Source organism: Balaenoptera physalus, assembly GCF_965194825.1.
Source record: "Balaenoptera physalus genome assembly, chromosome: 1".
Taxonomy (NCBI): Eukaryota; Metazoa; Chordata; class Mammalia; order Artiodactyla; family Balaenopteridae; genus Balaenoptera; species Balaenoptera physalus.
The window spans coordinates 19,299,318-19,325,942 of record NC_138882.1 but is presented as its reverse complement, the minus strand read 5'-3'; the positions used below and the strand labels follow the sequence as shown (position 1 = coordinate 19,325,942).

The 26,625-nt window shown below is 41.3% G+C and overlaps 1 long non-coding RNA gene across 1 annotated transcript in view; it reads right to left on the bottom strand.

Moving 5' to 3' along the window:
* The window catches only part of LOC309644669, a 546,086-nt gene that overhangs the window by 488,504 nt on the left and 30,957 nt on the right, over positions 1-26,625 (bottom strand). The gene's annotated exons all lie outside the window — the stretch shown is intronic.

Genomic DNA, 26,625 nt, shown 5'->3' with positions numbered 1-26,625 from the left:
TGGTTAAATCTTCATGAAAATTTCTATAAAAGGTACGGAGGGATGATTATGTTATTCGACATAGCGAAACACCCTAAATTTCTCATCAGTGGTTTATCGGCCACAAACCTTAATCTCAAGGCAGTTTCTAAGGTGATCAGATAATTTATTGTCCAAATTGGGACATTTTTGAGAGGGAAAGGGGTGCTATTAATAATTACACTTGAGCAACAGGTTTATACTTAGCCCATCCTCAGCAAACCAGGCCATATGGTCATTCAGTGCCTAGCCCCCTGCTCTGTCCTCTATTTCTTTCAAATTCTGGCATCCTCTGGTTCGTCTACATTCACTTTCTCTCCCAACCAACTGGTCTGTAGGATTTATTATGTTTTCCAAGAGGAGCCAGAATGTAAATCACTGCTTTGCCCATGGCTGGGATCAGTACAACAAAAACCTGACAACTGCTCAAATCTCATCTCTTACCACCATCAATCTTTCTCATTTATGTGTTAAAAGGAAGCCTCTGGGTCTAGAAGCAGGAGCACACCGGGCACCCAGATCTGTTTTTCTAAATACGATTCTCCAGTAAAAGGAATCAGGCTCCTTGGAGAAATGGTTAATTCTAGGTATAGAGCAGGGAAAATAAAGGATTAGCTGGGAGGGTCTTGTAGTGGCAGGAAATAAGGAAGTGCTCCAAGAGAAAAGCATGGAGGCATGTCAAAGGGACACAGGCACCAGCCTGAAAGAGCTCCAGATGGCTAAAGCTGGAACAATTTGAACAGTTAAGAAAATATACATTATATATTGAATTGTAACCTAAAGTATAAAACAAATATACATAAGCTCATACTGATGTAAATAAATAATTAGATAACAAAATAAATAAACAGAGGAGAGGAGACAGATCTTCCTTACAGAAGAATTCCAAATAACATATGTAGATATTCCACCCTCTAGTAGATGGAGCTTAATCTTCCTGTACTCTCCCCTCCAAACCCCCAACCATCTATGGGCTTAGTGACTCATTTCCAATGAATAGAGTCTAGAAAGGGAAGAGTGGTACTTCACAGTGGAGAAAACTGGCAATCACTACATTAACTAAAATGACCAAGGTTAACACCTGTGGTGATATCATGTTCCCGTCATATGCCCCCTGTGATGACATGATGACAAAGGGTCTCCATCTCTCTGCTATTCTTCCCCAAACTCCATAACTCATGTCTAATCATGATTAAAACTTTCTGTAATCCCATATTGAAGTATAGTCTAAAAATTATCTGACCTGTACTCCTCAAAACTGTTGAGGTCACGAAAAACAAGCAAAGACTGAGAAACTGTGAGAGTAGAATGGACTCAGATGACAGGACAACTAAATGCAATTTGGGAGCCTGAATCGGATCCTGGAAAAGAGAAAGGACATTAGTGGAAAAACTGGTAAACCCTAATAAAGTCTGGAGTTCGGTTAATACTAGTGGATAACTATTGTTTTCCTAGTGTTGACAAATGTACCAAGGTAATATAAAATGATCACCATGGGGGGGAAATAGGTTGAGGAATATATGTGAGCTCTCTGGACTATCTTTGCAACTTTTCTGTACATATAACATTGTTCCAAAATTTGAAGTTTTTTTTTTTTTTTTTTTAAAGAACACAGGAGATAACTTGAAAAGTCTCCCCCTACCCAAGTCTGGGCAAATTTGAGCCTCTAAATTTGATTGTAAACAACAAATTCAATGAAGATTCATGAGTTTGTACTCATCTGAGTCAATAAATCAATTGGAGAGATGGCAAAGCTCTTCCTTACCTTATATTGCCAACTAATAAATATAGGAGCAATAATGAAGTTAGAGAATCAGCAATGGATCCTTACACTAGCAATTGAAAGTTTGACGAGGAACGGTGTGTTTACCTAGTCTCAAAATATTTGCCTAAAAAGGAAGTACAAAGGGAAAAGCAGTACCTTTATGGTAAATAAATCTGGCAGACATCCAGAAAGGATCAACGTTAATATCACCCAAACTAGACAAACCAATATCATGTGCTTCTGGAATTGATTCTCTGAGGACACCTCATCACTTTCTGTGGTTTTCCTGCCACCAAAGTGCAATCAAGTCTTGGAGAAATATCAGACAAATCCTAATGAAAAGGCCTTCTCCAAACGAACTGGCTTATATTTTTCATAAATAGCATGGTCATGAAACATAAAAAAGCCTAAGGAACTGTTTTAGATTAAAAGGACAAAAGAGGCATGACCACTAAATGCAACATGGGATAAAAGATTGGATCCTGCACTGGGAAGAAACAAATAGCTATTAAAGGACATTATCAGGGCAGTCGATGCACTGTGAATACAGACTGTGGACTGGATAGTAGTATTGTGTCAATTTCATTGTGTTGATTTTGATAATTGCATTGTAGTTACGTAGGGCCATGACGTTCTTACAAAATGCGCACTGAAGAATTTAGTTAAAAAAAAGATACCTCTTGCTGCTTTGTAGGGAATAGACTGTAGGGGGGATCAGAAGGAAGCAGGAAGCCATTTGAAGGCTATTTGAGTAATCCCAGCAAGAGACAAACAAGGCTCTGATTGAGGGATGGTTGTGGAAATAGTGAGAAATGACTGCATTTATTTTGAAAGTAGCACCAAAAGGATTTGCTGATGGATGGGTTGTGGACAAGAGAGAAAACGAGCCAAGCCTGAGTGACTGGGAGAATGAGGGGGGGTGGTGTCGTTTACCCAGCTGGGGAGACTGGGAAAGGAAGAGGCCTGGGGTTGGGGGAGACCAGGAATTAATTATTACACATTGCGCCTTGATTAGCCTTCCTGAAGTGTAGCTCTGATAATTCCATTTCTTTAGCGGAAATTTTTCCGCGGAATGACCCAAGCTCTTTAACTTGGCATTCAGAGCCTTTCTCAGCTTGGCCTCATTCAAACTTTACAAAGGTGGTATTTACTTTCTCTTCAATATTCCTTTTGTTTCAGTGTAATTGAACTACTTGTTGTTCTTGATAAGGCCAAACCTCAATATTTTTTCTCCTCTTGGTGTTTCCTGAAGTAGGATCTGTATACCTTTGTTGGTATGAATGATGTTGTGGATGGCACATGTAGAGATATTTTTATTTTGATAGTTATATGTTGATTTTAATGTTTATTACAAAATGATAGCACTAGCACATGAAACCTGTGATTTCATTCATATTAGTATTAGCTCAGGTCTTGGTAAAACAGTTGATCAGTTTAAAGTTAATACAGAGAAGAATATTATATATGATGTTATATAATAATACCACTAAGAAATGGCCCAAATTATGAAGGTGGTACATGGAATCTGAAATTTGGGAAGTACTCTACTCTTAGAGTATAATTAAAAAATACTTCTTATTATGGTAGAATTTCAAATATACCAAAAGTAGACAGAAGGTATCTATCATTTAGCATATAAAGCAGATTGCTTAGACCTGCCCTCTGGCTCAGCACAATCTTCTCCAGCTTAGTAAATCAGAGGAACCCATAGGGGTTCAGTATCAAAAGTCCCTGTTTCAAAATGAAGGGCTTTGGTAACCACCAAGGAATTTGAACTTTGTCATCTGATAATGGGATGTCAGTGAAATTATTTGAATAGGGAAATCGTGCTATGAAAGGGTTAAATTTTAGTTTAGGAAGGAATTATTTAGGAAGTAATAAAGTACGTAATATCATAAGGTATAATGGCTGAGATGGTTTTTATAAATCTGGGGTTTATGTGATCTAACAGCACTCACTATTAAGGACCGTATCTTGTAATGCAACCATGGTTCCAATCAGAGCTCAGCAGGAGAGATGTTCACTTCCTCTAATATGGCAGACACATTGGGGAGAACATGGGGTGTAGAGTCAGGCAGCCTCAAGACTGTAAAACTGCACACCCATAATTTGCTCTTGTCTAGTTATGTGGCAGTGGGTAGGGCTTTTTAATTCTCTGAGCTTTTCTTTCATTTTCTAAGCATGGTGTTTTCTACACAGGTCTAATGAGATAATAAGAGCTGTAATTATGACACCAGAGTAGAAGTGTTCTGCTCTTTTTAGATACACTGCTTTGGCTATTCGGGGGTCTTCTACCATGGCTTACCCTCCACCTCCCCACTGCCCACCCCTCCCCTCCAAGTCAATATGTTTTTTTTTAGTTGTGTGGGTGAGGACCTAGGGATAATTGTGGAGATGTCTTATAACACGTGAAGTAGGAATAAACGACAGCAATTTAAAACTTTGGCCTGCAAGCCCAATCAGCAGGTTGTTCTCTGTTGCTGCCTGTGATGCATTTGGAAATAAATAAATCTTGATCGACGGAGGCGCTGATGTTAGTGAAGTTCTTCCCTTCAGCTGGCAGAAATCGGAAAGTATTGAAATGTATAGCAGTGATTTTCCTGGCCTCCTTCTCATAGAGAAGCAGTGGGATCTTGGGAATAGTTACGCCTTTGGAAAGAGAGAATTTCCTCAATTAGAGGACAGAAAAGAGTAACGAGAATAAGCATTTGGTAAATTCAGGAAATCAGCTTCAGCTTGAGAAGCCCAAAAGGGAGTTTGCTTTGGGGGGTAGGGACCAATTTTCCAGGGCTGACCTTTGTTAAAAGGGAACTTCTGATTTTAAGTTTGAAAGCTCCAAAGGGCTAATTCAAAGAGGAGAAGGGAAAATAATTTCCATGGAGATTCCGGTTAAGACATTTGCATACTGTAAACCAATTGCCTGTTGGCTGATGGGGTTTGAATTTTCCGGCCTGTACACTTTTAAAAATTTCCACCACTGAGTAAAATTATTCCCTAAATCAATTCCTATGAAAGGTGATGAAATAAATGTAAGCCAGGGTGAACTTCCTAGACTAAATCTTTATTATATTTTAAAGGGGGAGAGACTATAGTTAGCAAGTAATTAAAAAAATTTTTTTTCACCACATTAAAAATAGCAAAGAAACGATTTGCCAAGATTGATACTTAGTAAAGCATTCTCCTTCCTGGTTATGTATTGGTGCCTTCCAGAAATTCACCTACAACACTTGGTAGAAATAATCTCAACATACACAAAATTGCTGGGGCAACCAATTAAGAGATGGTCTTAATTTAGTTCTGACCAATCTGTTTTGCAGATTCTAGAATTTATAGAGCTAAATGGAATACAGCTATGCTCACCATTATACCCCCAACGCTCATAGAGCTAAATGAATTGGGACAAAAAAATGGGAATTTGACTTAATATGTTTGGAAAAGCTTATCTCACCAGCACTTTACACTTAAACATGTATGTACCAATCTGCACTCTCTTCGAAGTCCCTTACTCAATTTTCACCCCTCCTCTCCGAGGAGATGCAAATCTCCCTGTATCACTCGTTGGCCTTTTGCGGACTCCCCATGAGCTGCTGTTTACGTAAATTGAAGCTCTTTAATGTGGCCAAACTTTCCCTCCTACCCAGACTGCTTCTTTAGCCTGTTGCCTTTGCCTTGAACTTGACTCTCCAGGAGATCAAATGACTGGTAGTTCTGGACATAGAACATGACAATAGACTCAGGTCCTGCCTCCTGCCTGAAGCATCCCTCTGTCACCCCTTCCTTTTCACCTGTTACATGTTAATTCCCATTCATCTTTCAAGACAAACTGTCACTTTCTGCCTGAAGACTTCCCCCGCCTGTATTGCCGTCCTCTTTACTCTCATATGACCTTGGAGGTACTACCATGATTACTTTTACTGTGGCATATTAAAAGTATCTATTTATTTTCACTCCCCTCATTCTCCACCTGATAAAATTAGATTGTAAGCTCTTTGAGGGCAGGAACCACACCTTATATATGTTTTTAATCTAGTGTTTTAAATACGGAAGGTGCTTACTAATTTTGGATGGATTTTTGAAGTCAAGTCAGATCTTGTCCTCAGGTGACTCAGGGTCTAGGGAGGAGACCGGGAGTAAGGTAACAGTGACAACACAGGGTCACGTGTGCACAGGAGCCTGTCTGAACACAGAGATTGGGCCGCCTACTCACTGGCACTGACATTTACATGGATACATTGACATATAGCCTGCTTTTAGGTGTGATTTTTATTATTGCTGCCATTGGCTTACTTGGCTTTTTGGGGTATACTGATTTATTTCTTTCCTTTTTTGTGCTTTCTTCTCTTTACTTTTTTTTTTCTTAATTTAATTTTTTATTTATTTTTGGCTGCATTGGGTCTTCATTGCTGCGTGCGGGCTTTCTCTAGTTGTGGCGAGCAGGGGCTACTCTTCTTTGTGGTGTGCGGCCTTCTCATTGTGGTGGCTTCTCTTGTTGTGGAGCACGGGCTTTCGGCATGCAGGCTTCAGTAGTTGTGGCTCACGGACTCAGTAGTTGTGGCGCACGGGCTTAGTTGCTCTGTGGCATGTGGAATCTTCCTGGACCAGGGCTTGAACCCGTGTTCCCTGCATTGGCAGGCGGATTCTTCACCACTGTGCCACCAGGGAAGTCCCTCTTCTCTTTAATTTTCTATGAGGCTTTGGGACAAAAAGCTTCACTTATTGGGCCTGTCTCTTCATTTGTAAAATGAGAGTGAGTTTGTGCTTGATGAATGAAGCTCCTTCAAGACATAATGTTGACAATCTTGTGATTCTCCAAAGGCTACAAAATGTAGAGATCCATGGAACCAGAAGTCCTATGTGAGAGGATATTAAAATGGGACTCTGTGTACATTTTGGCTGATGCCCAGAGTTGTTAACTATATCGTCGGTGGCAGACCACCTACGTGGAACATGCTAAGGGCTGTGAACATGACTTTGTTACCTTTCTCTTGTCACTTACCTCAAGGCTATAAAAGACGTTGAAGATTGTTCAGAGAGACATTGGAGGGTAAGAATTCCTCTGGCGAGGGTTGTAGCATGTCCTATTCCTCCTCGTGGGAGTGGGTGGAGCGTGAGACCCTGTACCTTAAGCCAAGTGTTGGGGGCACAGAAGGTTGAGTAAGTGTTTCCAAGAGCTTGGGAAACATAGAGTCTGGTGTTTGATGCCTTCCTGTATTTTTCAAGAATAATAATGTGTTATCTCTTGCAGCATATGAGGGTCAGGTGTTCTGGAACAGCATGCCTGTGCCGTTCTGGCTTGGGTATCTCATGAGGTTGCAGTCAGATGTCAGCCAGGATTGCATTCACCTGATGGTTTGACTGGGGCTGTAGGATTTGGGTCTAGTTTGGCTCATTCATGTGACTGACAAGTTGATGCTGGCTCTTAGTGGGAGGCCTTGTTCCTCTCCATGTGAAACTTTCTACAGGGCAACTGGAGTGTCCTCTTGCCATGGTGGCTAGCTTTCTCAGAGTGAGCACACAGGCCATCCCTGATTCATTGTGGAAGGAGAGTACGAAAGGGTGTGAGAACTAGAAAGCAAGTATTGTTGGTTGCCATCTTGGAGGCTGGCCACCAAAAACTGTTATCAAGTGACCATAGACTATCTACTAAGGACAGCTTTATCAATCATCAGGGGTTGGGTACATTTTTATGATGTATCTGCTAGGTATGTCCTGTCCCATGCATAACTATGAAGCCAGTGACATATCTTCAAGGTCTCTGTATGCCTGTGATTTTCTGGGTCCTTTACTATAATAATAACCCTCTAGTTATCTTTATGCCTTCCTGTTTTAAAATACAGTGTATTAATAAAAAATGTGAGTTATAGTAAGGCCAACAAATCAGGAGACTCATCATTGAAAAAACAATTTGTTTCTCATAGTTTCCCAAGAGGAGAGGCATGCTACACCATGCCCTGGGGCACACGAGGTAGCACCAGGGTCAGTCAAGAGGAAGAGGGAGAGTCTGTGGGTAAAAGCATCCTGCCCTCTCCCCTCAGTGGGTCTGGGCTGGGGGGCAGAGACGAGGGGGACAAGTTTCTGAGTGTGTCAGAGTTTGGATGTAATATCAGTCTGGATTGGTGTTGGGAGGTTATTAGACTCTATTACATTTTACATTATTTAAGTGTGCTTGGGAAAGCTCTGGGATCTGCCCATGGTTTCATCTGGGGGCAGAGAAAGAACATGGTAACAGGTGGGTTTGTAGAGGCAGATGGGGAAAGAATAAAACTGTATTTTGGTTACAGCCAGTTGTTTTCCATTCAAACCTGTTATATGAGCAGAAAGAATTATAAAGGCCAGTTCGAGATGGTTTATTTAAAGCCTCCTTTGCACGGAACAACATCCTAAGAACCGGGGGAATGGAAATTAAGTAGACAGACTATCTGTCCTTAAAGGGTTAACAGTTTAGCGAGAAGAAAGAACAGGTTAGTATATTGCAACAGCCTGCCTCTTCCAGGTCTCTGTGACACTAGTCGCTCCCCACTTCGGGCCCCCTGGTCCTGCCAGGAGAGTTACAAGCTCAAAGGTGGTGACCTCCTGACTGGAGATCCTGGGCTCCATCTGCATTCTGAAGCTTTCTCACTGGGTTCTGGGTACCAGTTGCAGTGGCTTGACCAGGGCAAGGGACTTAGACAGACCTAGGTGTGAAGCATTTTGATCTTGGGTCAATTACTGAACTAGTCAAGCCTCATCCTCCCAATCACTAAATAGATATAATAACATCTAGCCCTTGGGCTTGTTGTGAGAATTAAATTAGTGTTTGTTAAGGGTTTACCAGAGTGCCTTCACATTGAAGTGCTTTATAAATGACAACTATTGTTATTATCATCTGTGCCAACGGGCCCCTCCCCACCCCTCTGGCCTTCTCCCTCGTGTATTTGAAACCTACTGGATGAGTTTCAAATGACTCTAGTCTGTAGACTATCTTTATGGTTAGATGCTTCTAGGGGGAAAGAAATGTAAAAAAAAAATTTTTAAAGTAAACTAAGGAGTAGTGCATGACATCATTCTTAATAAAACAGAGTTAAGGAGTCCAGCGGGAAAGGTTGATGACTTTGTAGTCACTTTTTTTGTGTATGAGTATACCAGTGAGATTGGGCATGTCAGACACATTTATATTTTGCAGAAGGGAGTAATTTAACTTTCCTTTGTCTGTAATGTCCACGAAGTTAATTGTACCTGGATTTATAAGGGCTGGTCCATTTAGTGAAGTGGAAAGACATTTGAAACAATTATAAAGTGAAAATGTGGTTGTTTGTCGTTCTTTGGTTAGATAATCTTTAATTGCCCCCGCCAGTCTGATATATGACAATTGGCTTTCCCAGAGGTAATTCTGAGCCCCCTGAGGCCCCGTCTTTGTTTTCTAGTGTGATTAATGAAAATCTTACCTTTCCAACAGGTAGTCTGGGTCTTTAGGTTAAGGATTATCTCCTTTACTTAAAAAAAAAAAAAATATATATATATATATATATATATATTTTAAGTATTCTACAACAATTAGATCACAATAATTACTCATTTACTCTGTCTTGTGAGTGACTCTTGAATCATTAAAAGTAGTTTAAAATAGGTTCATGGTACTTTTAGTGTTAATCCTTTTCCACATCCTCTTTGAACATAGCTATTTGAAAATTGGCAATCTGTGTATTTATTAACCAGAACAGTCCATTCTCAAGCCCTGCCAGGTGACAGGGAGTTCCCTGCATTCTTTTTATTGTTATGGCCCATATGAGGCTTGATGAGTGAATGGGACCCATCCTCACACACGTCTTAGCATTTGGATTCACACAGATCCTGAAATTCAGAATTAATATTTGATTTTAAATTCTGATGTGGAAATACGTGCCCACTGAGAATTCTGCTGAGTTGGTTTGTAGAAAATACATATTAATTTTGTTAAACTGAATGCATTTGCATTTATTTTCCCAAATAACCACCAGCTTGCTTAACAAAAGCAGATAGAGGCAAATGTTCCTTGGTTAGTGACTTTTCTATTTTTCTCAGGGATGCTTTCAACAGAAGCGTGTGTGTGTGTATATGTATATATAAATAATTTTTTTGGGGGGGAGCAGTATCAGTTTACATTGTCAGTTGAAATGAGAGAGCTCTTATTTAAACATCTTTCTGACTGATTTTTCTTACATTGTCTGAGTAGGTGATGGCCTCGATGGGACAGTCTGTCAAACACACACAAGATCCAGTGTAAGGCCAAGGCCTGACTGATTAGGTAAAGATAGAAAGAGCCACTTTTAGGTTCAGACCGTTTATTAATTATATATCCAGCAAAGGGGAAAATAGCCGACTGCACCCAGCTGCCTGTGGTCCTTATTCCACACACCAGAAAGCACAACCCCGAATAGAAGGGGCTGGACCACAGCGACACAGGTTATGGGAGTCGCCACTGCCGAGGAGCCAATCATCAACTGCAGCTGAGTGGATTTATCCTCTGCATTTCTGCTTTGAGTGAGGCCCAAAAGTCTCAGAACTCATCAGAGCCTGGGAGGCCATGAGAACTGTCTCCTGACGGCCTTGCAGGGCAGACAGGGAGGTGAGTGGGCGGGGCCTCTTGGCCGCCCCCTCTCAGGCCTCCCATGCTATGAGTTCTGAAGGGATCATGAGATATTCTTTGAAGACTCAGAGGAGCTGGGCTTCAAGCCTTTCCTGCGTGGCCTACGTGGATACATGGAAAGTTGCCGGGCCGCCATGGCGGAGCTGTTGCCCTTGGCCATCCTTTGGAAGCAGCCGCCCCCGTGATGGTTGAGTGAGACGGCCTGGAGCGGCGATGCCCGTGCTGCATGTTGAAGCTCTGGCTTGTTCTGCTGGCCCAGTTTTCTCATGGCTGCTTGGAATCCATTGTGAAGGTTTCCTCTGGGCAGATCTCAGGGACTGGGTAGGAGAGCTTAGGTCTGTTACTCTTGACCTCAAGAGGATGCCCACTTTCTTAAGAAAGGGGAGCACTTTCCGAGTGTTTTGCTGCAGATTTTGCTGCACTGAGTTTTAGGTGGTAAGCACAGCCTAGTGGTTAACGGCTTAGACTCTGCCCTTGGATAGTTCTGCCGTTGACTGGCAGGGTGAATCTGAGCAAGTTCTCTCACCTCTGTAGCTCTCCATTCTTCATCCATAGACGGGACAATAGCATGAGAAACTTGTGGGAAGTAGCACAGGCAGCATGCCTGGTGGTGTCTGATGCATTGTAAGCACACCATGAATGTAGCCTTTGTTATGGTTGAGCACATTCAGTGGTACTGAGTCTTCTAGTGAGCTCCTGGGATAGGGGAGAAAGACAAGGGGAAAAAACCCCAAGCTTTCTTAATTTACCATAGAGCTGAATTAACTGAACATGGGCAAACAGTCATAAAGCAGTCAGTCAGTGAACGTTGACAATGGTTATATGGTGGTCAAGGAGAGATCAGTGCTCATAGGATTTATCTTCTGGTTGAACTGCCTTTAATTTTACCTCTGAATTGGCCCAGCGACTTGTGGCTACAGGTGGCAGGTCACCTGGCAAAGGCCACCACCAAAGAGTGCTGTCCACAGAATCTCTTTGTAGAATGGTCTTGGCCAGGGACCGGGCACACATCTTCATTTTCCTTTTGCAGTCCTGCCTGAGGAATACCCGCATAATCCGTTTGATCACTTTGACTGGAACAACCTGTCATTTTACAGCCTATGGGATGTTTGCTGAGGACATGAACACAGGTGTGTGCAGATGGAGGGTTGAAGGCACAACCATCTTCCAATTAGGATCCCCTTGGTTCCCTGAAACCCGATCACGAGGAGTGAACCAGACGCCCCTGTCTGGAGCTCTGTACTCAACTCAGGATCCAACTCTCAGTGGAAAATTAAAACCAAAGTCATTATTATATATTAGATTTATTAGAAATGCAGCTATTACCAAGAGCCTGTGGGCATGTGTGGAAAATACCATAACTAAATTAAATTAAATTAAATCCAGCAGCTAGAAGTAACATTTTCCACTAAGGAGGAGGAGGAGAAAGAAATCAAAATAAGCCCACAGGAGAATTCCAAACCAGAAAAGTGCAAGAAGTGGCCAGGATTCTTCTAGGAGAAAGAAGATGTTATAACTGTTATTATTATTATTATTGCTGCCCTGAGATAATGGAAAAGTAATATGTAAATCTGGAACAAGATGGGAACTTTCCAGGCATTGGGAAATGATGTTTATTTGGAAGACAGTGAATAACATTAAAGCCAGAAAAGGAATAGCTACTATTATGGACAGAAGGTTTATTTGTAGTGATTATCTAGAGTAATTATTCAAATAGGGACTATCAGATCAGTGGGAAAGCAGTGCTCTTTCAACGTTGCCAGGGTCAGAGGAGGGTAAAATTATCTGCCGGCAGATTCAATTCTCATGCTTTATTTCTGGAAGAGTAAGGGAGTGTTAAGATGTTAGGTGATGGGTAAGACTGGACCTTTAGTTTTGTCTTGAAGAAAGTGTCTGTTATGAGGATGGTAGAGAAAAGAAGGTGGAGAATTAGTGGGATGAACCCTTATATGTATATTTTTTGTTTTTCGGTTTTTGAGATATGCTGCTACAAAGAGGTTGGATGTTCTCACAAAGGCTCCTAGGCATATTCCCATGTCCCTTAGGACTAGAGGCTCAGAAAGGCTTTCCAGGGGCAGAAGCCTCTTCTGGTTAGTTGCATTGCTGGACCAGATTCTGTGTTGCCTGATTTGCTGGCTTCTTCTGCAACATCAACATTGGCTACAACTGCACTGCTTTTTCAGAAATTAGGACAATCCTGGGGTATTTTTCAAAAATGAAGTGGTCCAGGCAGCTCGAGGGTGAGATCAGAGTACACTCAGTACTTCAAGGGTGGCAGCTCCCTAAAATGCATGACCCAAGGAATCCCCTGGCAGCAATAATTGAAGCAATTGCTGTTCTTGAGATTGGTGGTTATGGGAAGTTTTGTATCAGAAACTATTGTTTTTCTTCTGTATCTGAGACATTTATTATCCATCTGAATTCCACCAAGAAGGTATCTTTGCTCTCAGATGGCTTGTGTTGATCTGGTTGAACTCATCAATCAATTGGCACGTTGGACTTAGTTGATTTATCCTTGGCCAAATAATCTAGCTTGTGTCAGTCAAAATGATTGAACCGGTTGCTTGAAGGTAACTCCGGATCATTCCCAGGGGATTGTGATTGAAAGCTCTGAGACCCAGAAAGAATCCTGTCCTCTCCCCCTGGCATTGTTGGGACATTCTGCACAAGGACTGGCTTCACTTTGCTCGAGGGAGAAGCCGTGAGGATTTTTAATGATTTTAGGAATTTTTTATGGCGAGTTTATTCTTTGCAGTTCTAGGGCTCTGGAGGGACAGGGGAGGTCATGAATTCTGGCATCCAGGCTGGCAACACTGTAGTCAGTTGGGCTCTTTGGATCTGCAGTGGGGCTACATTTGTCTCTGGCTATAAATAAAGACTTTCTCAGTTTACATAAAAGGGGCTCACTCATACCCCGCAACCCTCCATAGGAAGGATTGGAGAAATCAGGGGCTTATTTAATGTAACATAATTTAAAGGAATACACAATACCCCTTTCAGATGCACAGAATTTGAGTGCCAAATGCTGTACCTCGAGTAGTCTGGTTTTATCCCCATGTAGGTTCTCACAGGGTGTTATTGGAGGGGCGATCAAGCCCTGGTTGCAACAGTAAGTTTGTAGCTTTTTCTTTAATCCTTGGAAAGTGGCAGGATTCACGTGGAGTGTGAAGGGAATCAGATACTTATAATCATTTTTATCTAGCTGGGTCAGGTCTGCAAAACTATACAAAAGGCCAGCAAGCCGTTCAACCTGCCACATGGAGCAGGGAGAAGAACTGGTTTTACTTCTATAGAAAACCCTATCATTTGCCAGTTGAGACTATGGATAATTTCAAGTGATTCTCAGAGGTTTCTTTGTAATATGTTCTCCAGTTCTCTCCACAAAAAAGTGAGAAAGATAAGATAATATCAGGAAAAATAAATCACATTCCTTTAAAGTATTTTTTTCTACGTGTGTTTCTAATGCCTGTAACAGAAATTATGAGGAAGAAATGTAAATTTATGTGTTTGATGGGCTCTCTGATGTCCTCATGAAGTCAGGTTGCCAGAGGCAGACTGGGGAGACAGACAGGGAAGTGCAGGACAGAGAGAGGAGTATCAGAGAACTCCACACTATTTCTAAGGAGGCGCAAGATTTACGAAAAATACTGTTAAGGTTTTTAGAGTGTGGCATCTCCATTTCCACTGCTGTATGTGTGGATGTGTTTAGATGGAGACTGGGAGAGCGCAGCTGCAACACGGCAGGGTGGTTGACAGCTAGAAGGACTGTGTAGCTCACCACCCCGGCTACCGAGCTGCCTTCCCAGGTGGGTTGGAGGAGAGAGTTTTGGGGGGGTGCCGTGTAGTTTGAGAGAGTCAATGGAAAGATTAGTTGAGAGCTATAGAGAATCCCAAATAACCTTTGACACAGACCTTACCTCCGTGTCAAGTGCTGAACACAACAAGGGGTCAAGTATTGCCCCGTTGAATAAATATCGCTAATTTTATTGGCTTTGCTGTCATTCTGGCACAGCCAATTTCCATAAATATCACCAACCAGTCTTCATCCTAAACATGATTCATGTAAAACGGTTCCCACAGGGTGGAAAGCAGAGCTGATGTACGCAAGAAGGAGCTTAGTCTGGGAAAAATATGTATATTTCCTCTGTATTAGGCTACTTATTGAAAGGCGTGAACATAGCTTTGGATGTGGCCTCTTGTATTTTTCTTAATCCTGTGAGAGAGAGACAGCCTATGGTTAGAGCGTGGACTTGAATCAACAAATCTAGATTTGAATCCCAAATCTATTATTGATTAGTTGTTTGATCCTAAGCATGGTGCCCAACTTTTTTCAGCCTTAGTATAGTTGCAAGGATTAAATGAGATGATGGATCAAAAGTACTTTCAATTTTTTCAACTATAATCTGCAGGAGGAAATACATTTTTTGCATTATTAGATGGTGTACCCAAATGTACACAGAGAGAGAGAGACACATAACTTTAACAAAAATTTTATGAAGCAATAGTTACCCTTACTATGTGTAATATACTCTGATATTTTCTGTTCTATTCTATTGCATATTTTTAAGGAATTCTGGTCATGATCCATTACATTAATTTTATAGTCCATCAATGAGTTGGGACCCATAGCATGAGAAACGCAGATCTAGTACTTAGCACAGTGACTGGCACACAGTCATTGCTCTGTAAGGAGTAAATATTGCACTTGGGAGGGAATGATGTCATGTAATAGGTTTATTGAGGCATAATCCTCTGGCCAGAGGAAGTTGTAATAAAAACGCTAAAAGTTTCTTAATGAGAGTAGCATGAAGCTTGCCAATATGATAGAAGCACTTTCTCCTCCTCCTCTTCTTTCTGATTAAGGCACAACACTGAAGACCAGAGACAAAGACAATGGAAAAACTTTAAACAAAACATCATTCCTTTCCCCTTAACATAATTTAATTAAAATTTCCTAGCCTAAAGATTGATTTCAGAATGGTTAATATTGACAACTTTGAAAAATAAATACTCAGAGGGGGAAAACAGCAAGGATGTTGTTTATATGTAGTTAAAGCACATTTAACTAAAAGCAGAAAAGGTGAGGCCTGATTAGTTTCTATCCAATAGATGACGGTAGAACATCATTTTCTCTTCTCTTTTCTCCTTCAGAAACAAGGAGAAAATTAATTCAGGGAAAAGATGATATAAGTATACTTGGTGTACTAGTCTTCTGTTGCTACTATAGCAGATTGCCACAAATGTAGATGCTTACAATAACTCAAATTTATTATCTCACAGTTTCCGTGGGTCAGAAGTCTGGGTGCATCATGGCTCAGTTGGTTCCTCTGCTCTGAGTATCACAAGGCTGAAATTAATGTGTTGGCAGGGCTGCATTACTTTTTTGGAGACTTTGGGGTTAGATCTCTTCCAAGCTCTTTCGGGTTATTGGCCCAATTCAGTTCCTTGTGGTTGTAGGACTGAGGTATGTTTCCTTGCTGGCTGTCAGTGGGGGGCCAGACTTTGCTCCTAGAAGCTGCCTACCTTCCTCCTCAAGCTTTCCATGTGGCTCAACAGGGGGTTGAGTCCCTCTCACCTTATGAATCTCTCTGACTTCCCTTTCTGCCACAACTCTCTTATCCTAGCAGAAGAAATTTCTCTGCTTTTAAGGGCTCATGCAATTAAATTGGGCCCACCCAGATAATTCAGGAAAATCTCTCTATCTTAAGGTCTGTAACCCTCATTATATCTGCAAACTCTCTTTTGCCATGTAATGTACCATATTCATAGGATCAGAGATTAGGGTGTGGGCATCTTTGGCTTTTATTGTTAGATTTTTCATGGCTCTTACAGTTACTGAATGAACCTTAAAATTATAGAATTTAAGAGGGGTATGACATTTTAAGATTCATGAGTTTCAACTTCCTCATTTTTCAGATGAGGAAATGAAATGGAATTACTTGTTTAGTCTTACAGGAGGTTGGTGAAAGGGTCAGGGGTGCAGCCCATGATTCTTGATCTTTGGTCCTTCTTCATGGCTCAGATACTCAGAAATGCTGATGGATTATGTTCCTGGGTTGGTGGATCTTTAGGAAGAAATAAATGAAAAGTCCTAGCAATGGGCAAGCCAAGCTTTTTGTTTTTCCTCTCTCCAGATCTGACTTCTAGGAAGCATTTGCAAAGTGGAATTCTGATAGTTATTAAGGGTTATTTTATATCATCCTAGAATGGTGGAAAATTTAAAAAGGCTTGATTCTTAAAAATACCAGGGATATTTAAAAAATTTCTCATCCAGTTATTTTAGATGAAAAAAAGAGAGTAATTTTGTTTTCCTTCTTCTTAACATAGTAAAAATACCATTGTTTCTGAGGTTAATAAAGCCTGAGAGAATGAGGAAGAAAAGGAGTGAAAGAGGATGAAAAGAGAGCCTAAAACCATCAATTCCAGGGGCCTCCAAAATGAAAGTCTCACTGCTGTGCCTTGGCTGTCTCAGGCTGAGAAGAACACACAAGACCAGCAGTGGTTTATTCTTTGTTAATATCAGTGGAAGCTGGAAAGAAGTTCTATCTATCTATCTTTCTTCCTATCTATCTATCTATCTATCCATCTGTTAATTATTCTTTCATTCCCACTTCATTCAATCTATGTTTACTGAGGTCCTATTACATGGCTGGTGCTATGCTAGGGGCTGCAATACATTGAGGAATAAGACAAGGCATCTGTCTTTAAGGAGCTAACAGTTTAGTCAGGAAAACAGATATAGGAACAGATGTAATAGCATGTTGTCCCAGAATTGTGACTAAAACCCCAATGTGAAAGTAAGAGGCTCAAAGAACCCTACTTCTTAAGAAGAGGCAGAGGGGAGTCAGACAGCTCCCTCCAGGGCTTCCTAGGAGGCAGTAGAACTTCCAGTCATGACCTGCCACTGCACCAAGGATGAAAGGGTAAGGAGGGGGGTGGTGGCAGTTTACATAAGAAGTCTTAAATTTTTAGAATTGCTAGCCTTGTGGGGAGTGCAGTGCTCGTGGTAAGAGGGGATTGTTACCCTCCCATGGGGAGCACAGGGGTTTCTTTTCCTTCCTTAACATCAAATGTAGGGACCCCCTCAGACAATCATTTATAAAGCCTGGGTGTGTCTGCTGCAAGGCAGGGGGAGACTGACATCTCATACCCCAGGCATCAGACTTGCTGATCTGCCCTTGAGTACCCGAGACAGAGAAAAGAACTGGAGGGAGACCTCAGGGTTCAGAAAAGGGGCAGCAACGGTGCCACGACCTGCACAGGTACCAACTGGGAAGGGGCCGGGAATCTCTAATGGATTGAATGTACCCTCCAGAAGGCGGCTGGCCTTGAGCCCTTTTGCTGACATTCCATATAAGAGGGCTGCCCACGGGATGAAGGTGCCCCTTTTCAAAGGGCTGTTGGATGGACCACTCGTGACAGGAGTTGGGAGGATAGAAGAGATGGAGTTAAGATGTCCCGCAGCAGTGAACCATGGAGTGAGGAGGCGCCTGTGATATCCTCAAAGGATCTGGAATCTGTGGATGGAGGAAGGGCAGCCATGAAAGAATGTCTTCCTTCCTGCTCCAAGTCTCTCAAGCCAAACTAGACTTGAAAGGAGAGAGAGGGAAAGTTTTGAATCAGATATGAGCCCAGCCTTATTAACAGGATGGGGCTGAGTTTTAACAGCTGAAAATAGCTAGAAAGTTATGGGACCTGCCTGAGGTATTAAAGGATTTACTATTGAGCAGGGAAGGAAGATCTGACAGAGTGTGAATGAAAACAGTGATTAAAATTTTTTTGTTGTTTGTTTCCCACTGATTGGAAATTTTAATTCCCTCAATACACTGGTTACAAAATAAATGCAAAACAGAGTTGACTTGTCCTATAACGGTGGCAAATACAAGTGTTTTTCCTTTCTTGCACAATGTTTTGTTTTTTCCGAGAACTAATAAAATTGTTTTATTTTTGGTTTGCTTATTACATTTGGTTTTCTATTTACGTATCCCAAATTCAACCCCAACCATTTCCCCCAATTGTCAAAACCTCTTGGTATATTGAAATACATAAGGTATTCTATCGAATTCACCTTGTTGAAAAAGTTGTTTTTAGAGTCTTTCCTGATCTACTTCAATTTGAACTGATTGATTGCTCTCTGGGTCTGCCACAGATTAGTCATCATGTGACCTCCCAATAATATTTTTTTTTTGGAATTCCTTTTGTGATAGAGCCCCCATTTTCTGGATTCCAGGTCTTCTTTTTCTTAACTTACTTCTTTATTTTGGTGGAGTACTTTCTCCAACAACTGAAAAATATTGCATGGGACATCAATTTGGGGGACCTTGCATATAAAGCATATTTTTAGTCTATCTGTGGTAATTTGTTTGCCAAATAGCTGCAATAATTCCCCACCCTGAATTCGTGCCATTGGGTAGCCTCTGACCATACTGAGTCTGGGCTTTGGTCAATGGGACAACATCAAACATGAAGTGAGCAGAAATGGGAATGCTTGTGCATTGGGTGTGTCCTTTCTTGCTTCCCTGAAACCACTATGGGAAGAAGATGGGCTAGCCTGCTGGAAGATGAGAGATTGTGTGGAACAGAGACAATCTGTTTCAACTGAGGGCCCCTCTTCTTTCTGTTCTAGACCTACCAGCCTGCAACATGTGTATGAGGCCATCCTAGATTATCTAGTCCCTGGTGAACTGACACCTGACTGCAAAGATTCACCAAACCAGCAGAAGAACCACTCTGCTGACCCACAGAATTATGATAAATAATACATGTTTTGTTTCATTTAAGCCAATATATTTTGGGCTGACTTGTTTTATGGCAAAAGCTAACTGGTATTCCTATCATGACACTTCATTGATAGTTCAGCTGGGTAGAGAATTCTGCACTGAAAATTATTTCCCTTAGAAGTTTAAAGGCATTGCTCCATTGTCTTCCAGTGTTGCTGTTGTGAAGTCTTAGCCATATAATTCCCGTTTTTCCGTGTGCATTTTTTTTTTTTTCCTCTTTGAAAACCTTAAGATTCCCTTTTTACCTCTAGTGTTTTGAAATTTTGCAGTGTGCTTGGTCTGGGTCTCTTTTCATCTACTGTGGTGGGCCTTTGATGCAAATGGGAACTTTTAAACTGAAATTCGGGTCTGCCAGCTCTGGGATTCTTTTATTTTTTTTGCTGAAATATTCAGTTGATGATTTCTACCCATGTATTCTCTGTGTTCTCTCTGAATTTTCCTCTGTTTAGATACTGAACTCCTTGGGTTGCATCTCAGGTTTTCTTATGTGTTCTTTTCACCTTTGCACTGCTTTGTCTTTTTGCTCTATTGGAAAATTTCCTCAAATTTCTTTTCTCACACTTTTTTTTTGAGTTTATAATATCTGTTATCATATTTTTAACTTAGAGCTATTTCTAGTTTTTCCCGGATGGTTCTGTTTTTAAAGAACACTGTTTTTGTTTCATGGAGGAAATATCTTTTATTTCGCCAAGAATATTAATCATTGTTTTTGGAGTTATTACTTCCTTGCATAGTTTCTATCTCCTTGAAATTCTTCTGTGCTTGCTTGTCTTGGTTTTTAACAACAATGAAGCTGTAGAATTTCTAGGTAATTTGAAACTGGGAGACAATTTGAATGCATTGGGTCACAGAAGAAAATTCCAAGTAATCTTGAGCAGTTGAAGCAGGGTGTATCTGAGAATAAAATGTAACATTTGAATATAAGGTTGGGTTAGCCGTATCAAGTGTAATATGGGAGAAGTGTAGTTTAGAAGAAGAATATATAAAAAATGATTTAGAGGTTTTACTTGATTGTTGATTTAATTGATAGGAAGTTCATAGTACTTTCTTTAGTGTACCAGCAGACCCTAAAGAAGCTAATGAATCCTTAAGGTTTCATTAATAAAGGTATAACGTTTAGAATGAGGGAGGTGATTGACTTACTCTATTTGGTGAAGCCATATTTTGGTATTAATAATGATAGCTACAATTTGTTGGGCAATTTCATTGTGCTTCGCACTATTTTAAGTGCTTCACACATACTAACTTATCTAATCCACATTTTATGATGAGAAAAAGAAGACACAGAAAAGTATAAGTTTCTGTCCAAGGTTACACAAATAGTAACTTGTCCAGGGTCATGCAAATTCTAACTAGAAGAGTTAGATTTCGAACCCAAGGAGTATGGCTTCAGAACCTATGCTCTTGACCCCCATGCTGCATTGCCTCTCTAACTATTGTATTCAGACACTTGAAAGAGATCTGGACTGGAGAGAACACACATGATGGTAAAAGGACTTAAAACCAAGCTAGACAGGGATGAGCTGAAAAGACCGTGGGTGCTAGAAGAAAAGGCTCACAAGAAACAGATAAATACCTTTAAATATTTGAATAACTATTAAGAGGAAGAGGAATTAGATTCATTCTCTCTGACTCCAAAGATAAAACAAGGACCAGTGATTATTACTTATTTCGAGGCAGATTTTAGCTAAGTATTCAGATGACCAGGTTTTAAGGGACTGCTCGAACTGCCTTGAAAAGAACCAGTTCTGTGGCATTGGAAATGTTTAAGAAGGAGCAGGAACGCTTGTGGTAGGATTCAAGCATCAGTCAAGGGAGGGGGTTAGCTGATCATTAAGGTTTAAAATCTTGAGATGCTAGGATTTTCTTCATTAGGCAAACAGGCTATTTTGAGAAGGATCCCTAAATTCCCCAGAATTTGGAAGAGAAGGTCATCCGGAAGGTCATTTTTGTCATTCCCCTTGTTGCAAGTACATCTGTGTCCAAACCAATGGAAACAGTTAAAAATATTCCTCTCCCACCATCTGCACCACTCCCTGCCTCTCTCTTTGACAGCCTGCAAAGGAAGCATCATAGAATATTAGGTTTATAAATATTTAGGGTTGAATGGACAGTTATTGTTTAGTGTGACACTCTCTTTGCAGATGAGGGGACCAAGAACTGTGACACGACCCTCCCGAGGTCACACTGCTGGTTTTTGGCAGAGCAGGAACTAAAATCCAGCCCTCAAGACTTTAAGTTCAGTTTTCTTTTGCAGCATATAACGTTATCATTCACACTCCCTTTGGAAACTTCTTCCTTGCGTCTAATTTAAATTCTTCACTGTGTGCTTTAATCCCAGTTTCCTACCGTCTCCACTAAGAGCGGTGAATGTTGGCCATTTTTCCTGGCAATAAAAAGTCTTTCGTCTTGAAAAATGAAATGCTGTGTTAGCTGTATGTTATAGTCTCTTCCTCTGGGATGGGGCGATGTCCATTTCACACTTGAACACATCTGAAGTTAGCAAGGATTATGAAGAATAAAGGGCAAAACTAGTAGTTAACTGCTGTTTGCAGTCATTTCTCAAACACTTGTTTGAGACCAAGGATGAGGTCTCATTCTCACATACTTGTAGGGTTCATGCAGATATCCTCTCTCCAGCGACAGGCAGTTGTGTATTTCATAACTGACTGAAGGCATTGTTCCTACCCAGCAAAACTGGAGCCAGGTGGACAAGCCAATGGGGTCCAGAACTTAAAATAGCTTTGTCTAGGGGAATCCTTTTCCCACCACTCTGTCCCTTAATTTCCATGATCTATCAATACATTGGCATTCAATTCCTCTTGAGCTGGGCTTTCTAAACATGCAGGCACTACCTCTTTGCATATAAAAACAATTTGATAACACTTAGATCAGTGTTCCCTGCGCTGTAGGAAGAAAGCCCAGGTGGCTATAACCCTGTATAACCACAGGAGGGCAGGAGAGGCTAAAGAATGAAAAGAAGGCTGGCCCTGAAAACCACCTCTTTGTTCACATATAGAGGCCAAATCATCAAATGATCTGCAAAATCTGGTAACTTTAAATAACAATAGCGAAGTGTTATGCATTTAGTGGCCAACTTGCTAGCTTGACCATCCATAGCAAAGCAGAGGACTTCTGGGCTCAAGATTTACAAGCTGTGATCTTTGGCAAGTCTGTCAACCCCTCTGAGTCTCAGTTTTCTTCTCTGAAAAAAGGAGCTGGTATTACACATCATCCCGTCTTATGCTGGGACCTAAAGAGCATGGGGAAGCACCTGCCCCGGTTTCCTTGCAGCCCTTCTTAGGAGCTGGTTCTTTACGCTCAATGCCACTCTTTCTTCAATGCCAAGTATCACTCCTCTGAGAAGCCCTACAGCATCCCTGATCTTACTAAGCCTGGATGGGATGGTGTCCCCAGGCGGAAAGAGGGGGGAAGAGGGAGGGATTGAGGAGGGAGACCCCAACACTGGCAAAGTTAACTTCTTCAGATTTACTTGGGGGTCTTAGGTTTAAATTTAACTGAATGATAATGATATGTTTGCACCAAGTGAAGGCTAAATAACATCCCAGAAATTTGTATAAAAGAAGGCTTTGTAACTATTTGAAAATAGAAAAGGGCCAGAAGTATTGAATCATCATATGGTACCCAGTGGTACTGTCTCGGGATCTCGAAGGAACCTGTCCTGAATGTTCATTCATGATTTCATTTCAGCCAAATGACATTGTCAGGCATGTTAAATTCATGTAACTGACTTGTCAGTGGTTTTTCAGTTTTCTTCATATTTAAAATTTAAACTTATTTTATAGTTATGTATCAATAGTTATACATATTTGATCAACATTTGTACATGTTTAGGTCACAGTTAAAATAATTTTTGTCAACACTAGGAAATTGCAAAATTTTTTTAAGTTCAAACATTATTCGTGTTTCAGCAGTCCTGGATTAAAGGAGATTTAAGGGAGTTTTTACCACACCAGGGTTCAGTCAGGGAAGGAGAACCATTATGAGAGATACAGAATAAGGGGTTTTTTGGAGGGATTTGACCTCACAGAACTGTGGAAGCCGGTGGAGATGTCTGTGGAAGGCTGTTCCCTAACCTGCACCATACAGAGGATGGAATTCTGGGAAACTTACTTTTGGACTAGCTAAGTTGACAGAGTACAAAGCCCTCAGAATGATTCATTTTCAGATATTCCTGAGATGAACATTTAAGCAGAAACTACCCCATGGTGTATCTTCAATGAATTATTATTGAATGAATAAATGATTTAAAGAGGAATATCGAACTTTAGTCTCTAGTATCTTGTTGATCCCAATTTGGCAGTTTAGTACAGGGTTTGGAATGTAGTTGGTGCTCAGTGAATATCTGTTGAATAAATAACTGAACGATGTGGGAGTAAAAGCAAAGGACTGTCAGTCAGGTGGCTTGGAGTGGTCCCAGGTCTGCTACTGCTTAGCTGTGGGACTTAGGGCAAAGCACGCAACTCTGTGGCCTCCGTTTGGTGGAAGGGGTCAGATGAAATCATCTCTAAGTAACTTTTTCGCTTAGAAATTTTGTAGTCGTATGAGTTTGTCAGATGGCTTTCCAAACTGGGTGCTTCATATGTGGAATAAGTTAGAGAATGTGAGTGATCGTTGAGAAAAGCCGTCGTAGGTGGGACTCCAGAGCTGAGTCCTGGAATCTAGCAGTTTGCACAGGGGCCTACTTGGAGGATGGTAAATAGGAAGAAGAAAGACAGGTGCAGAAAAGGGAGCTGTGAGGGAGCTCAGAGCCAACTTGGTCTGCTTGAAAATGGTGCCTCAGGCTGGCTCTAACTCAATCAGAATCTGGCTTCTCATCTACATCGGTTTTTGTACAGAGCTAATTTTTCTCTGCAGCAAAGTTCTCTGTCCCAGAGCAAGAGGCAGTGTCATCTTGGATTCCCAGGCTCTCTGGGACACAGGCCCTTGCCTTTAAAAGCCTTCTCTCTCTGCTTGGGCACCGATTTCTGAAAACCACCCCAAGTCGGCCAGGCCTTCTCAGGCACATGCTGTTTGTACTGAACTTGGCTGAAGGCTCCAAATATTTTAGGACTTGATGACAATGGGGTGGGAAGTCTTTTATTGCAATTTCTTGTGTCCTTTCTTAAAGCAGCTGTTCTTTTCTTTCTTAGTATGTAAGATGTCATTTGTAGTCTTTGAGCATGAGACACGAAAAATCTCTAGCTTAGACCACGGGAACTGATAAAAACCATGGTAAACTCCTTCTTTAGACGGAACAACCATTTTCCTGTGCATACTATCCTGCCTCCCTGGTCACATCCCATCCCAGGACCTTAGAGGTATGAGACCCAACTCAGGTTAAATTCTACCGTTAATCTAGAACTTAGAGTCAATCATCAACTGTTTACTGATTATCTACTATGTTGTTTGGCTAAGTAGGTGCTGGGGGAATCCTGAAGTATAATTAAGCATAATACTTTTGAAGAATGAATCGTCTTTTTTTTTTTTTTTAAATTTATTTATGTATTTATTTATTTATTTTAATTATTTATTTATGGCTGTGTTGGGTCTTCGTTTCTGTGCGAGGGCTTTCTCTAGTTGCGGCAAGCGGGGGCCACTCTTCATCGCGGTGCGCGGGCCTCACTGTCGCGGCCTCTCTTGTTGCGGAGCACAGGCTCCAGATGCGCAGGCTCAGTAGTTGTGGCTCAGGGGCCCAGTTGCTCCGTGGCATGTGGGATCTTCCCAGACCAGGGCTCGAGCCTGTGTCCCCTGCATTGGCAGGCAGACTCTCAACCACTGCGCCACCAGGGAAGCCCTGAATAGTCTTCTTGGAAATAGAACAAACAAATATATGAGCAATTAGGAAATTAAGGTACACTACAGTTGGGTTATAGTCATGGTAGGGCTTTAGGAAAGAGCTTTACAAAACTATGTGATTTGCAGAAAAGTCTTCTTGTAGGTGTTGGGTGTGAAATTTTAACAGTTGTAAGAAAAGAAGAAAAACATTCTAAGTTGGAGATGGGAGTGACCAGGAGGTGATAAAAAGCATGAAGGGAAAGTGAACAAAAAGTAGAAGGAATGTTTGGTGGAGATGCAGTGGGACTTCTGTATGTTTTTAAACTCATCTGTCCTTGATATTTCTAGACCCTTCTAAGGCAAGATGCCATTCTGGGCTTTAGGAGCTCCTTGGTATCATCTAAATCTAGGGATGGGAGCCTCTGTTCTTGGAGAATATTTTTAAAGAATTATTATTCAAGATATCCAGTTTAGAATCCTGGGCTTACAGCCACATTGCTGGACCCTTTCTTATTTTTATAGTGTGACTCTCACTTTTTGCCTCTTTCCCTTCTAGCATTTCAGCTTCTATCAGTTGTGGCTCTAGAAGAACTTTACAGGTGGCAAGGCTGAAAAAAAATTATGCCTCCCCCCCTCCAAATACCTCTTTAATTTATGCCTCTCCATCCTCTTGTATAGCCTTCCAAAAAATGAAGCACATACATAAAGGCAAACTGTACTCAGTATGATGAGTGGGTCAGGGAGACACGGGCATCTTGATCATTACCCAAGGCTCTGTGGAGGAATTTAAGTTGTTTGATTTGTAGCTCCAGACCTAGTGAAATAGGTAGTATTTCATTTGAATCCTTAGTGGGATTCAGGCTGCCAATATCTAGGCTTTGAAGTGGTTTCACCTCCGATGATGTAACTGGACTCCCTGTGTTGGGCTTGAAGAGGCTATTTCCCAGACTCACTCCTGTTCTCCCACACGAGTCAGTGGTGGTTTGCCAGCCTGGGAACCCGATCTGACTGGCACTCTGGTTTCCAGCATTTCTCCCCAAAGGTCCGTATTTCCTAGATAATTTGAGAGCTGAAGATGACTGCACATTCGGCTTGTATATGTGCTCATTGGAGGGAGCAGGTGCTGGCTGGGTGCAAGTGCTGTGAATTTCAACTCTCTGAATTTGATTCTGATTAAGAGTGACTCTATTTACCCCAATTGTTTTTTGGTCCATCCACACTGAAACGGGGCTTGTTTGACTCTTTCGTTCCCATTAGAGGACATTAGTTTTACCCTTTACCTGGTTGGTGAACAAAATGAATATTTTTATAACTCAGAATCATAGAATATCTGCATTCCAAGGTTTCCCGGAAGTTACGAACCTGAACTCTCTTCTTTCCAAACTTTTTCCATGGCCCGATGTGAGATATAGTTTTGAGGATTTTCTGAAAGGTAGAAGCAGGCTTTCCACACCTCGTTTTACCTTTGGATAAAATCACTCTGCCAGAAAGCTGTGTGCTTGGGATGTGTTTTGGCTTCTTGAATAAATGTTTCCACTGAATTTCATCATGATGCTATGTATTTCACCTACACTGAGAAATGAGGTAGAGACGACTGTGTGAAACGTACTATATTTATTGTCAGGAAGTTTTGGAAAACATTATTCTACGTCATACGGTGTCTTCCGACCAGGAGAACA